At 42.4% G+C, this 13597-nt stretch overlaps 1 long non-coding RNA gene across 1 annotated transcript in view; it reads right to left on the reverse strand.

The window, feature by feature from the left end:
* Positions 1–5524: 5524 nt before the first annotated feature.
* LOC117001615 overlaps positions 5525–13597 on the reverse strand; it is a 137466-nt gene continuing 129393 nt past the window's right edge. The window contains exon 5 of the long non-coding RNA XR_004419083.2: positions 5525–6099. This is a non-coding gene — a long non-coding RNA (uncharacterized LOC117001615). The remainder of the gene's footprint in view (positions 6100–13597) is intronic.

The raw sequence follows: 13597 nt of genomic DNA on the forward strand, positions 1-13597 counted from the left end.
TCTAAGAATACTACTTGTGTCTTACCAGTTAGCACCTGGTGCTGTAAGGGAAAACCACTGAACAGCAGCTCTAGCTATCTGGAGTTTTCCTGCGGGGATGTTATTTTTAAATGCACCACCTTACTGACTGTAGTGAGCAGCTCCTCCTGGAATAATGCTGTAGCTTCACTGTTGACTCCACAGCTCCCACTCTCTGTGTGCTTTCTATCTAGAAAAACACTAACTCCTATCCAGTGGGAGTAGGTTTACCTTTCTATTTATTTTTCTGGAGTCTTTTAGTAATAACAAATAAATAAATAAAAAGACCCAGGGATAAATACAGTGAATAAAATCCTATTTGGGCGTGCAAAAGGAATGATGTCAATTTAAGTCATTTAAAAATCTTTATGTTACTGGAAATCCTTAAGCACTTGTAAAAATAAGTGCAAAAGCTATTTTTAGGGAACAGCCGCTGTAAAGGGTGGGCTGTCGGTGGAGCTGAGCTTTCCAAGAGCAGTGAGCTGATGGATGCTGTGTGTGACTCGGTGCCTGGGCGGGGCGGGCGCTCGGGCCGCTCCCGCTCTGCGGCCACACGGGGGCACTGCCCGCCCCGCTGCGCCCGGGCCCTGTCCCTGCTCTGTGTCCCTCCCTGCTGTGTGTCCCTGCTGGGTGTCCCTGCTGAGTGTCCCTGCTGTGTCCCTGCTCTGTGTCCCTGCTGGGTGTCCCTGCTGGGTCCCTGCTCTGTGTCCCTGCTGTGTGTCCCTGCTCTGTGTCCCTGCTGTGTCCCTGCTGTGTGTCCCTGCTGTGTGTCCCTGCTCTGTGTCCCCGCTGTGTCCCCGCTGCAGTCCTTGAAGCTGGAGCTGCCCGGGGCTGGTCCCACAGCCCCAGTCCCAGGTTTGGTCCCACAGCCCCAGGCCAGGTCTGGTCCCACAGCCCCAGGCCAGGAGTGGCTGCCCCACCAATTTCATGGAAACTGGGTCCAGGTGGTGCCTGTGTGTGAGTGAGAAAGCAGACACTATTGGGAGATGCAAAATGACAAGGAAATCTTAGGGTAATTGCAGCACTCTGATGAAAAACTATTATCAACAACATGAATATAGCAATAATTTTTCACACCAAAGCTTTAATGTGAAATGCAGAGTCACAGAGGAGAGCCCAGGCGCTCCACGAGGAGGGGTCCAGCTCCAGCTCCAGCTGTGGCTGCAGCCCAGCCCAGCCCTGCCTTCTCTCCAGGCTCTCCAGCCACAGCCCGGTCCCACAGCTCAGCCCTGCCTTCCCTCCGGGCTCTCCAGCCACAGCCCGGTCCCACAGCCCAGCCCTGCCTTCCCTCCGGGCTCTCCAGCCACAGCCCGGTCCCACAGCCCGGTCCCACAGCCCAGCCCTGCCTTCCCTCCGGGCTCTCCAGCCACAGCCCGCTCCCACAGCCCAGCCCTGCACAGTGCCCCTGGCCTGGGAGCTACTGCAGCATCCAGGTCTGGACAAAAATAAAACCACCAACCCCACCCAAAACCAGCCTGTGTTTTGTGGCCCTGACAAGTTTTGCAGCTGGTCGATCTGTGTACGCAGAAATTTGATAGTGGATATTGTTATTTACTAATCACTTTTATGAAATCATTAATTAATTGACCAAAAATATTGGAGTTTTTCTGGGTCTACCTCTCCCCTATATGCATTAATAACTGAAAATGGAAATAATTGCGTGTGTATATTTTCTCTCTCTGGCTCTGCCTGGCTCTGCCTGGCCCCATTTGGTTGCTGGTGCTGTGCTGGGGCTGTGGGGCTGAGCTGCCCACCCACTCTGACAGCAAGGCAGGTCTGGCTTCACCACCAGCTCTGAAAACTTCCTACACCCTTAGCTTTCTAATGTTTGATGAGTCTTTGCTTCCCATCCTCTTTGTCCTTCATTTTTCAGATGATTCCCTGTTCCATGAAGCAGAGACATCTGGGAATGGAAGAATAATTGTAAAGAAGTTACAGTTATATATTTTTTAAGCAGCATATAAATTGGCTGCATTTACCTTCACTTTGTGATGAGACCAGTTTGACTCTGCTAGTGCTTATGTGTGAAGATGTTGTTCACTGGGTAACATCTCACATTCCACACTGCATGTTGGGGTATTTTTAACCATGCAAACTTCCCACCTATCAAAGTAATTTGCAAAGGTAATTTTGTTTCTACTCATCTATTACAATAAATCAATGAATAAATAAATTATAATGCAGCAATTAAATGTATAATGAGATGGGCAACAACTATTAATAAATGCAGAGCTAGTTGCCCAAAGGTGAACAGACTCCCTCTCTCTCCTTACAAGTCAGGTAATGATCTTTCTATAATGGAGAAACAAGCAGCTGTTAAACATGTAAATGAAACCAAGGGATAGATGAGTTCACACCATAATACTGTTCTTCAGCCCCATTGTTATTGTTACATTATCGGTTCTTCTGTGACTTTTCCTCTGAATATTTAAAGACAGGGAGGGGATATGCAATTATGCTTAAACATCCTTCTGCCAAATGATTGAATGAACCCAACCTTGTTGCTGAGGAAGGAGCTGGCTCCCTTCAGCAGCCTAACTGGTACAGGCTGAGTTTTATCCCAGCAGGGCCTTTACAAAACCAGTGTTGAGCTGGATAATTCAAAAGAAAATGCTGAAATTTCATGGGGGATAGAGGTCCTTTAAAGAAAAAAAAACAAACAAACAAAAAAAACACAAAACAAAACAAATTGGCACTACTAAATACCTAATCTAAACAAAAATATACAAGTAGGGTATAAACTAGTGTATCTTCTAATTTTAAACGTGGCTGTGAATTGTACTATCACTGCTACCCCTAGTACTTGATGGTGCTATAAGGAAAAGCAGAATACAGTTTCCCCTGAAGTCTTGTTCCTGTAGTAGGCGTGCTTGGGGATGCTTCATGTTTCTTTAGCTAGCACCCATCCTCAATATCTTTCTCATCTTCAAAATTAATTGTCAAAGAATTACTGTTTCATTGGAATACCTTTATTTCTTTCTTCAACAGCCACCACAGTGAATCCCTTGTCATTTTACACTGGCTCTTTCCTGAGCCTGTGCTCGTGTTCTCTATCTCTGTGTCACTTGCCGTGTTTGTGTTTACCCACACGTGCTTTACCACCCGAGATCACATTATTCCAAAAACTCGTTTTCAAAGGAATGATTGATGCTTTGGGGTTTGCCTCACTCTGAGCTGACTCTGGCACATCATTAATGTGTGGCTGAGGAGATACAGCATTGCCCAGGATATCAAGCTGTTCATCTAAAACTCCTTATATTTAGAAGAGTACAGATTTCCCTCCCAGCCCCCCATACAGTTTGAGAATTTCAAGGGCAGCAGTTGGCAGAGAATTCAATGAAGCTACAGTGGTTGATTTATTGTAATAGATGGCAGGAAACAGAATTATCTTAGCAAATTAGTTTGGCTGATAGGAAAGCTGGCCAGCAGATAAGGGGGCAGTGCTGATGCCTGACCTGACCTGCACATGCCTCTGACAGAGTTTCACCAATTCGCAGTTTAGGATGAGTCACTGCCCTGAGCTGAAAGTGCTCAGGAAGAACAAACAAAGCAGGATGTGGCACGAGCTGCACGCAGAATGCTCCCTGGAAGCACTGTCCTTGACACTGCCCAGCTGCCCTGCAGTTTCTGAATCAGGTGAGAAATATTATCTGATCCATTCATCATTTTATACAATTCAGACATTCAACAAGAGGCTGTTTCACAGAAAAAGCTGGACAAGTCTTTGAACGGCATACTGCAGTCACTGAAGTTCACCTGTGTTCGTCAACCCCAGTGAAGTGATTCCTTTGGCTTTCCACTGCTGCACCCATCTGGCTCTTTACAGCCCAGCAGCAGCTGGATGAGGGGACCTATGGCAGTCAGGGGATCTACAGAGCTTTTGCTAAAGGTTCACAGTCTTATATGGGTCTTTCATGCAGAGAGAATGCATTTAACTCTCCCAAACACTGTGTGCTCCCACTTCACATGTTTATACAGGAACAAAACAGAACCCTCAAAGCCTTGAATATGCTCACAGTATATTCTATTTAGCACTGAATGAAGCTGTGTCTGCAGTAGGGCGCAGAAGCTGTTCAAAAGCAGGTAGAAAAAATTAAAAAGATACATGCAGATATAAAAAGCTCACATTTGAGAGGAGTTCAGTTTGGGAATTGTCACTAACTGCAGACACGTATGTTATGTATGTGTTTGTGTCTGTGTGATTGAGAAGCACAGTTGTCATAAAGGGAAGCAAGACTTTTCGTGACATATTTCATCTTGTTGGAGCTCCCTGGAGCAGGATGCTCAGGGTGAGAACTGCAGGACAAAGCCTTCAGGTGACATTGTTGGTGCATTGCTCTATAAGGTGCTCAGAAGTTATTTTTTTAAGCAGGCACTGGATGTGCCTTTGAATTTATGTTGGGCTGCTGAGGATGGCAAGAAAAAATTTCCAGTTCAAACCCTGACTTTGTCAGCAGACCCCAAAGCATCCTCCTCTGGAAACAGACAGTTTTAGAATCCTTCATCTTGGGAAGCAAGTGCCTTCCATGCCCTGGGAGTTTGCTCAGAGATGCTGACTGGGACCTCACAGACAAAAGTGCTGGAATTCAGTGGAGCAGTTGATTCTATGCACCAAGTTCCCATAAGCTCACAAGTGCAGAGTTGTGGACACCTCATGGCAAGAGCAGGCTGAGAAGTGGCCATGGTGTCCTGGTCCCTGCAGGTATTGGTGCCAGTAGGTGCTAAAGCCTTGACCCCTGTGGACACCTGGATCAGCATATTCATCAAGGGTGTGTAGGAATGAGTTTTACACTCCTGAATAGTGGCACTGCCCCTGTCTTTGCACGGGCTGGGAGCCCTGCTTGGCTCCTACAGAACCAACAACCACCTCTTGGTTCTTATGACAAGTGTGAGGAAATTAATTTATAAACATGGAGAAAAATACTGTGATAAACATGGTGGGGGGGGAGGGGGGAGAAGGACTGGAACAAACCCTTTCTGCAAGGTAAGAACTCAGTGATAAATAGATCTGTGCATATTTCCCAGTCTCATTCCTCACTTGCCAAGTCTGATGCTATTTTCATTAGGCCATGTTACCATACATGTCGTTTTATACAAAGGTGCAGTATATCACAACTGGAGGTTGAGGTGCTTGTAGTGAACACAAATGAGCTTGTAATGGTCCATCTGCTTTGATTTTATTTAGTGATCCCTCAAGGGCTGGGAGCTAGAGTGAGAATAACAATGCTTCAACCCATCTGCTATTGTAGTACCAGCTCCAGTTGAATTATCACATGTTCTGAGTGGCTGGCATATGCTGTGACATAAAGCCACAAGAAAGTGTTGCTCTCCAGCTGTTGTGTTGACAAATACTTTTCAGCCAGTCATTAAGTTCAGCTCAATAACCAGGGGGAAACTGTAGCTAAAAGTTGATTATTATTTTATTTTATTTTAAGCATTAGAAATCACTGATACAATATATTTTATTTAAAAATGTGTCACGAAGGCCACACATTGTATATGAGCTCTAACAATAAAAAATTCGCTGTGATGCCCATAAATTTATGTGTTATAGGATTGGATGGGCATCTCAGTAACTGCCAGTGTAAATCTTAGTAATGAGACTCTGGCTAACCTTGTTTGAGCAGCAGCACATCTCAAGATGTGTGTGTATAAACGTGCTGGCCTGGCAGTGCTATGGGCCACGAACAGGCTGACCATGGAAGGAGCAGCTCAGGAAGAGACTGATGGAGGCCCCATGCAGGGATAGATAACCAGAGTGGCTTTAATTTGAGGAGGAAAGTGAGGCAAGACCTGCACAGAGACAGACAGGTACCCTGTGGGTGCAACAGGTTCAGGTGCCCATCCGGCACTGCAAAGTGGCCCTGCTAAAAGTGGCCACTGATTTGGCCTTCACTCCCTTGGTGGCCTCCTGAAGAGCTCAGGTCACTCTGAGCACCTAAGCCGTGCCCACACAGAACACTTTCTCCAGAGCAAATCTCAGCAGAGTTTGTGGATGTCTGCTGACAATGGCCAGACTGTCCCCTTGTCCTTCCTCTCTCCACCCCGAGCTCTCAGGGCTGCTGGAATCCAGCACTGTGCCTGGGAACAGAATAAAAGGCATTTCCCACAGGTTCAAAGGCTGACACACAGACAGATGTAGGTGGGAAGGGAGATGTTCCCTGCTCAGGCTGAGTGAACATTCTCTCTTTCTGCAGCTAACACACCAGGGACAGCACTCACCTTTTGGGCACTGCCCGCTGTCCAGCAGGCACAAATTCAATGAGAGCAGAGCCAGTAACATCTCTTGCTGATATTCCAAAACACTCCCCAGAATTCCCATTGGTGAGGGTGCACCCAGAGGAGCCTGCAGGATGGTGCTGAGCCCTGAGCACTGCAGGATGGTGCTGAGCCCTGAGCACTGCAGGATGGTGCTGAGCCCTGAGCACTCCATCCCAGGAAGGCCAGCTGGGCTCTCGGGGCTCTGCTGCCCTTTGCCCCATGCCCTGGGGACACAGCCCTTAAACACGGCTTGCACTAATACTTGCCCTCAGGAAAACAATGGGCACCGTTCATACCGAGGCATTTCAGCTCCGGAGGTTTGTATTTCCTGTTGCAGCCAAAGACCCGTGGGTGCCAGCTGTCACTGGTGCTGCCACTGTGCTGTGATCCCCTGGCTACACAGGAATTGTTCATTACGTTGCCTTTTGAATCTGTTGATTACCATGAATAATAGGCCAAGAAGGCTGTCAGCATTTTGACTTTAACTATAACTGTTACAATTAATTATGGGTTTAATTAGCATATATGCCTAGCAGTAGAGAATATAATACTTCATGGGTAACAGATGATCCTGCAGCTGTAGCATAAAGTGTGATACAGGTTGGGACACAGTTATTAATAAATGGCTTCTATTGTTTGAGGTCCTTATTTATACAAATTAGCAGGCACGACATAATCAACCCAAACTGTATAATTTATAATAATTGATTTCATTTTGACTGACCACCAGTCGGCCTACTACATGCCCTCAGAAGAAAAATAGCCCTATTAGGATAAGTTTAATCCTAAACATAGCTAATGAATCCTATTACTTTAAGGTCATATTTGAAGCTTTTGTTAATTGTCAGAACCATTTTAAATTGATTAGAGTTAAATTAAATCAATGTAATGTTTAGAAAAACAATATTTCTAATGGATGAGGCCAAGCTGACCTCGAATAAACATATTTATCAACCGATTTCAGTGAATGAGAAGGCTAGCAGCTGGGCTCATAATTCATGATTGTCTATAATATGGGAAATGTCACTATCTAGGCCATTAATTATGTCAGGTAATAAATCTGTTGCTCACAGTTGAGCATTTGCCAGTTGGGGTAACAACCCCCTCAGCAAAGTTATGATGTTTAGAGACTCTCTCCTTGCTAAACCCACACTTTGCAGCAGCAGAACAACTGCATGCAACTTTGGGGGGAAAGAATGTAATCTTTTCATAGCTTCAATTACCTGACAACATGCCAGACCGTGATAACTTAGTATGGAATCATCATTTGAAATAGCAAGGATTTTCTATGAGGAAAAAGTTTTGCTGCACTATATGACTACATTTTCCAGGCTGGAGAGATCAGCTATCAATAGTTCCTTACAAAGAAGCACTAACTGATTTCAGTAAATATATAATGTGAAATATCTGTTTTGCAAAAGTTTAGAGTGTGAGAAAAAATGTGTGGGTTAACATGAACTGGAGTACAAGATGCAGGTAATGATGGGTACAGTTTAACACAACAGGACACAGGAAAAATGATACACAGAAGCAGGATCAGTTTAAAGTTAATCATGCATTCAGCAGCTTAGGAAAAGGCTGGCATTACTGCACAAAAAACATCTGCTCCCTGTTCAATATCTTGGGGGGAAAAAAAGAGCAAAGATAAACTCAATTTTCATAAAGAAAGGGTGAGAAAATGGTGAAAAATTGGCACAGAAGTAATTAGAAAGAGGGAAATTCTCATTTTTATGACTGAAGAATATAAGCAATTAATATAATACCTCTATTGAAAAAGACCAGGACAAGTCTGGTCATGAAAGGTCACTAAATTTAAAAAAATTTTAAAATTATAAAGAATCGAGCAGATCAAAAAGAGTCCTACAATGTTTTGGGCTTCTTCACTTATTCCCTGGATCTGGCCTGTTGCATCTTGGTACAAGATGCTGTGTTTTGGTCACTCCCTGAACTGACCCTGTGTTTGCACTCCCATTCCTGCAGGCTGCTCTGCTTTTGGAACATCAGCTGGCTTTACATTTCAGGCTCAGCTGTAAGCTTCAACGCTGAATTTGACCATTAGTACTAATAAATGGTCACATCCTGACAATATCAATCAGAAGTTAACACAGTGTCTCACTCTCAGGTTTTGCACAGGTAAGGTGTGATGCACTAGCAGGCACACACTGCACTTGCAGGAACATGATCGACACTTGGGCTTCATAAATTAGCTGTGTCTTCACTGAACCACACCAAATGGCTCTGAACAGCCACAAGGATGTCGTGAATTGGCCTTTTTCTGCTTTAAATGCATCAACAGCTTCATGCAAGGCACTTGTGAAAATAAACATTAAATGCAAGTTGTAAACTCACATATATTATGAACAACAGATAAATAAAAGGGCCTTTCAGTCACAATATAAAAATAGCTTCCTGTAAGGAGAAGAAAATACAGATGCTTTCTTGACTTCAAATCTCTGGCAGATACTTTGCTGACATTACTTGCAATTAAGCATTTAAATAGAAATTGGTTCCATTTGTGTATAAATTATCAGCAGGTTATGAAGAATACGAGAAAATCAAACACTCAGCTGTGAAACACTGCACTGGAGAGCTGCTTTAGGATATTAAGACAATGTGTGTGTGTGTGTCTGTGCATGAGAAAGAATAAGAGGCTGTGTTTGTACGGGTGTATATAATTACTATTTCATTTCTTGGGCAAAAGCTCTGTGTGTGTGTGTGTGTGTGTGTCTTTTCCTTTATGGCAAGAAAAATTGTTCTTCTAACCTGTCTTCAAAATGTAATAACTTTACTTGCAACCAACCACTGTAGACCTGGACTGGACTCTGAATTATTACTGTGAGTTGAAACATTTCTTTAACAAAACTGAGTCCTTTAATATCCCCCACCTCTGTTATTAGATGGACGAATGAATTTTACTTTGAACATAACATGTGGCATTGTCTGAAAATTGCCGGTATGAACTGAAGTTGGCAGGTATTTTCTTGCTCTCCTCGTCAGTGATTGCCATTTATTATATGTTGCACCTTTATCTGTCAAATACCGCAGAGCTCTATATTGATTTGTGTCTGCCGCAAAGCAAAGGTCACTTTGATCAACATACTACAAAACCAGAAAAAGTAGGGTTCTGACATTTCATTACCTGGGAAAAAAAGGACTAAAATAAATAAGAATATGTTTGAGAACAGAGCACTTCAATATCACAGTGTGCAGTAACTGTAATTAACAAAAGAACTGCTCTATTGAGGTTAAAGAGAAAAAAAAAGAAAGCAGGTTTTCTTCCAGTCCCTGTTCTTTACATGACTGATTCTGTAACATTACAGCTGTGATCTTACTGAAGGGTTACATTCATTACAAATCAAATACGTTTTGCTTCTCAGATTCAGACTTTTAACAAGCAATAAAACTCTGGAACTCTTTAAGGATTGGGGAAGATTTTATAAAACTTTTCATTTTAACTGAGAAACTCGAATCAGATTGGGGACTTTTTGCTCTATACCCAGATGAGGACATGGTCTTTACATTAGGAACGCACAGTCTGGAGAGATAAATCACAGGAGACAGAACTGGACCCACTGCAACATTCTGTGTGCCCCAGGTCCACAAGGATTGAAAGGTGGAGCCAGAAAATATACCCATGTCTTATCGCCATTTTCTAATTCTAATTACCAAGAATTTGGTTGTGTTTAGGAGCTAGCACACAAAATAGTGATTTGGGAGGACTGTGGTGCTGCAGGTGAGGTAGTCTTGTTATTTTCCTCCCTGCCCAGTGTCTTTCAGGGACCCCCTACATTTTGCTTCACTGGGATCAGGAGACACTTATTTGCATTGTTCAAATAAAATTGGACCTAATTTCTGCAGAAACTTCTGTTGTATATTTTGAGAATCTTCTTTTCAGTGCTCCCCATCCCTTTCCCAGTAGATCCTGCAAAAACATCTGTCCTTTTTCCATAAGGAACCTAGTTTTCCTAATAAACATAATAATACAACAGTTTGGAGTTTTTTCCCCACGCAGCTCCCTGATGCCCTCAAGATGCATCTGGTATTTCAGATCCCTGGATTTTGCAAAGAGAAAAATGAATCTTACAAGTGCTCCTGCTCTACCTGAACACAGGTAACCAAGTGGGCAGGCTGCTTTCCCCTCATTACTGCTGGGAAGTTTTGTTTGCCCTGGTTTCACAGTGCACAGTTCTTCACCTGAAGCCACATTTTCGTGGAAACCCAGTGAGCAGTGACACCTCAGAGCTTTGCTGCACCTCTGAGCAGTAGGGTGCATATCACAGCTTGCCTGGCATATGGCAGTGCTTATCATGTCAATAACAAAGTCTGAATAATGCAATTCTTGGTTGTAATTATCTTTTATTATTATCAAGGGTCATTCCTGGGCTCTTCATCCTTTCATCTCATGTGGAATTTTGGGCTTCCTTATTAATTAAATAGCCAGTGTGATTGAATTAGCCAATTAGCTGTGCCTGAAGGGATGAGCACTGATCCAAACAAAGGGCTTGATTCCACAAACTTGTTGCTGTGAGGGAGAGCCTTGCAGGGAGCTGGCTGCCAAGAGTGGGCTCCTAGGACTTGGCAAACCCAATCCCAGTAAATTTGCAATTATTAGACCAGGTAAAAATTTCCATTTGGATACTTTCCTACTAGGAAATAACTGTTTATCAAGCATGAAACTTTCCATGGGTTGTTTGGTTTTATTCAAAATAATGAGTTCGAAAATAATCACATGCTGTATAGTGTTCTGCTGTTGCCATTTTTTCACAAAATCACATAGTAATTTTAGCTTTGTAAAATTTAAAGTGAAAATGGGAACAAATCCTTTTAGCACTAAGAGAGGAGTCCTGACTGTTCCCACGCATTGGAAGAGTTTTGCTGTAAAATCCTGTATTGCAGAAAACATCTCACTTATAAAAAGATTAGTCTCTGTCTTCAACAATTACTTCAACCAGACAATGTATGTTCCCTGCTCCTAAACCACAGATTAAAATCCCACATGGCAACAGGGCTATGCATCTCTTAAGTATCTGTGCCTGAAAGGCACATTGGAAATGTATGCAAATGCAGCTCATCTCTATCCTGCTCCACTGTTCTCACTCCCTTTTTTCCTCCCTTTATCTTGACATGTTTACTATTTCTTCTACACTGTGCTTCACTGAATAGCAGATCAAACTTCAAAGCAACTTTTAGTTTGAAATTTGTTTCCAAGCTCCTAAGCTATTCTTTTTCTGACAGCGGTGGATAAGAAATTGTCACTACCACTGGTGACATGTCATGGGGAGATACAGGAATAACAGATGGGCAGCACTGAGATAACAGGAAGTAACTTCTTTAAAAGATTGTGTTGACATCACCAACTATGAGAGCAGAGGTAGAATGACCCCCAGAAGGGAATCCAATCTGCTCAGGTCTTTCTGACTCACAGGTGTTTTTTCTTATTTATGTCCACAGGTAGACCATATTGGATTTAAAATTATTTGAAGTTTTAAAACAGCTGTGTTAGAATTGGTAGAAATTATTAATGGAGATTAAGAAAAAGATGAATGGATTTAGTCACTAACTTCAGTGTTTTAAACTATACCACTAAAATGATAAAATTGTCATAAAAGATAAAATGATTGCTGATGTTACTGGCGTGACTGAATGCCATTAATAAGAGTCAAGATTCCTTGATTGCAATGTGAGATCAATGGGTTATGACATTTTGATGACAGGCTGATGGATTTGACTTTCTAAATGAAGAATGATTGATTAGGACTCCTCAAAAGTATGGCTCATTATCAGCATATCTAGGCAACTCTTGACACTCACTATACATAACACTATTATGGATTGTCAGAAGTCTTCACTTTGGGTGTGTGGCCGTGATTTCTGAGGAAATTAACTGTTCTGCTTACTGCAAGATACTTTAGCACATTGCACAAACAAAACAGTGCCTGGTATCTACAAAGAAAGCAGCACAGAAGCCAAGAAAAACAGTGATTTTTTAGCCCTCAGTGCATTTCATATCTAACAGATGGTCCATAAGCCTACAAGAAAACTGTACTTCCTGATAGCAGTAGGAAAATGATATAAAGCATGACATGGGCTTCATTTGATGCATTCTGTAAAAGTCTAAGAATTTGTCTTCCCAATAAGGGATGAAACAGAACTATAGGAAAACAGATTTCTTGATTTCAAAGAGACCTGCATTAGTGCTAATTACATTTTAATGTCCCTTGCTATGCTGCATTTCACATTTTAAATTTTAAAAAGATGTGAAAGTGTTTTATTTATAGTACATTACAGTCTAATTCAAAGTTTTTATCTAGGGTGTAAATTCTGTTGTGTAAAATTGTGCAGTGGATAACATGGATGCTGTTATGGAGAATATGTTAGATGCAGGGAATTGTCATGGTGATAAAACAGTGCCTGACCTGTCTGGCCCAATGCCCCATCCTGTACTGAGCACTACTTAAGAAAGAACTTTATATTAGCAAAGAAACTGCTAAATATAATTTTAATTATGTTAAATGTGGTCTGCTAATCAATGCACGGTGTTTTCTTGTCTCCTTCAGAATTTTTTGAAAAGCTCTGGGCCACTGAAGGAAAATCAGTCACAGGAGAAGTTTTTGCCTGCCTGATAGAGTTAAACCAGCACAGAGCCAGGAAGAGACAGATTTATCCAGAGACAGAGCAGCCAACCACCCTCTGCTCTGAGCTTCTGAATCACTAGATGTAGACATGCAGGATTTCAAACACGCATTTCAAACAGTTTCAAATCACCATTTTAACATTATAATAATTTGGCTAGGGGCACATCATAATGTATTGATTTTCCATCTAGAACACTAAGACATTAGACAATTACAAGTTCAAGAATATTACTATTCTGCCAAGTCTTTTCAATTATTTTGTCTCCCAAAGGACAAAGAATACAGAAAAGCTTCATACTGAGAAAATTACCTCTTTTCACATTAAAAAAAATAAAATAAAGAAAGAAGGATTGTGAATAAATATTCTTTTAAACCTAGGAAGGATCAGCTGAGCAAGAATTCTTTTCCCCTACTGGAAAACAGTTGAGGTCTGGCTAAAATAAGGTGCCATTTATTCAGGCAGGCATTTACCTTGGAGTGCTCTTGGTAGGAGCTGGACTTACACCTCTGGATCAGCTTTGGAATGGTCAAGTCTTAAAAATAGCTAATAATTACTCGATAAATAATAGCTGTTGCCAAATTCCTCTCTGCTTTGGAAGGTCAGTGATTCCTAGGTGACCCATGGTGTAAGCTCACCTTCTCATGTCTGCAGAGCCTGTGCCAGAGTGGTGCTGGAGGAGTGG

This window comes from Catharus ustulatus, chromosome 11 (genome assembly GCF_009819885.2).
Source record: "Catharus ustulatus isolate bCatUst1 chromosome 11, bCatUst1.pri.v2, whole genome shotgun sequence".
Classification (NCBI taxonomy): domain Eukaryota; kingdom Metazoa; phylum Chordata; class Aves; order Passeriformes; family Turdidae; genus Catharus; species Catharus ustulatus.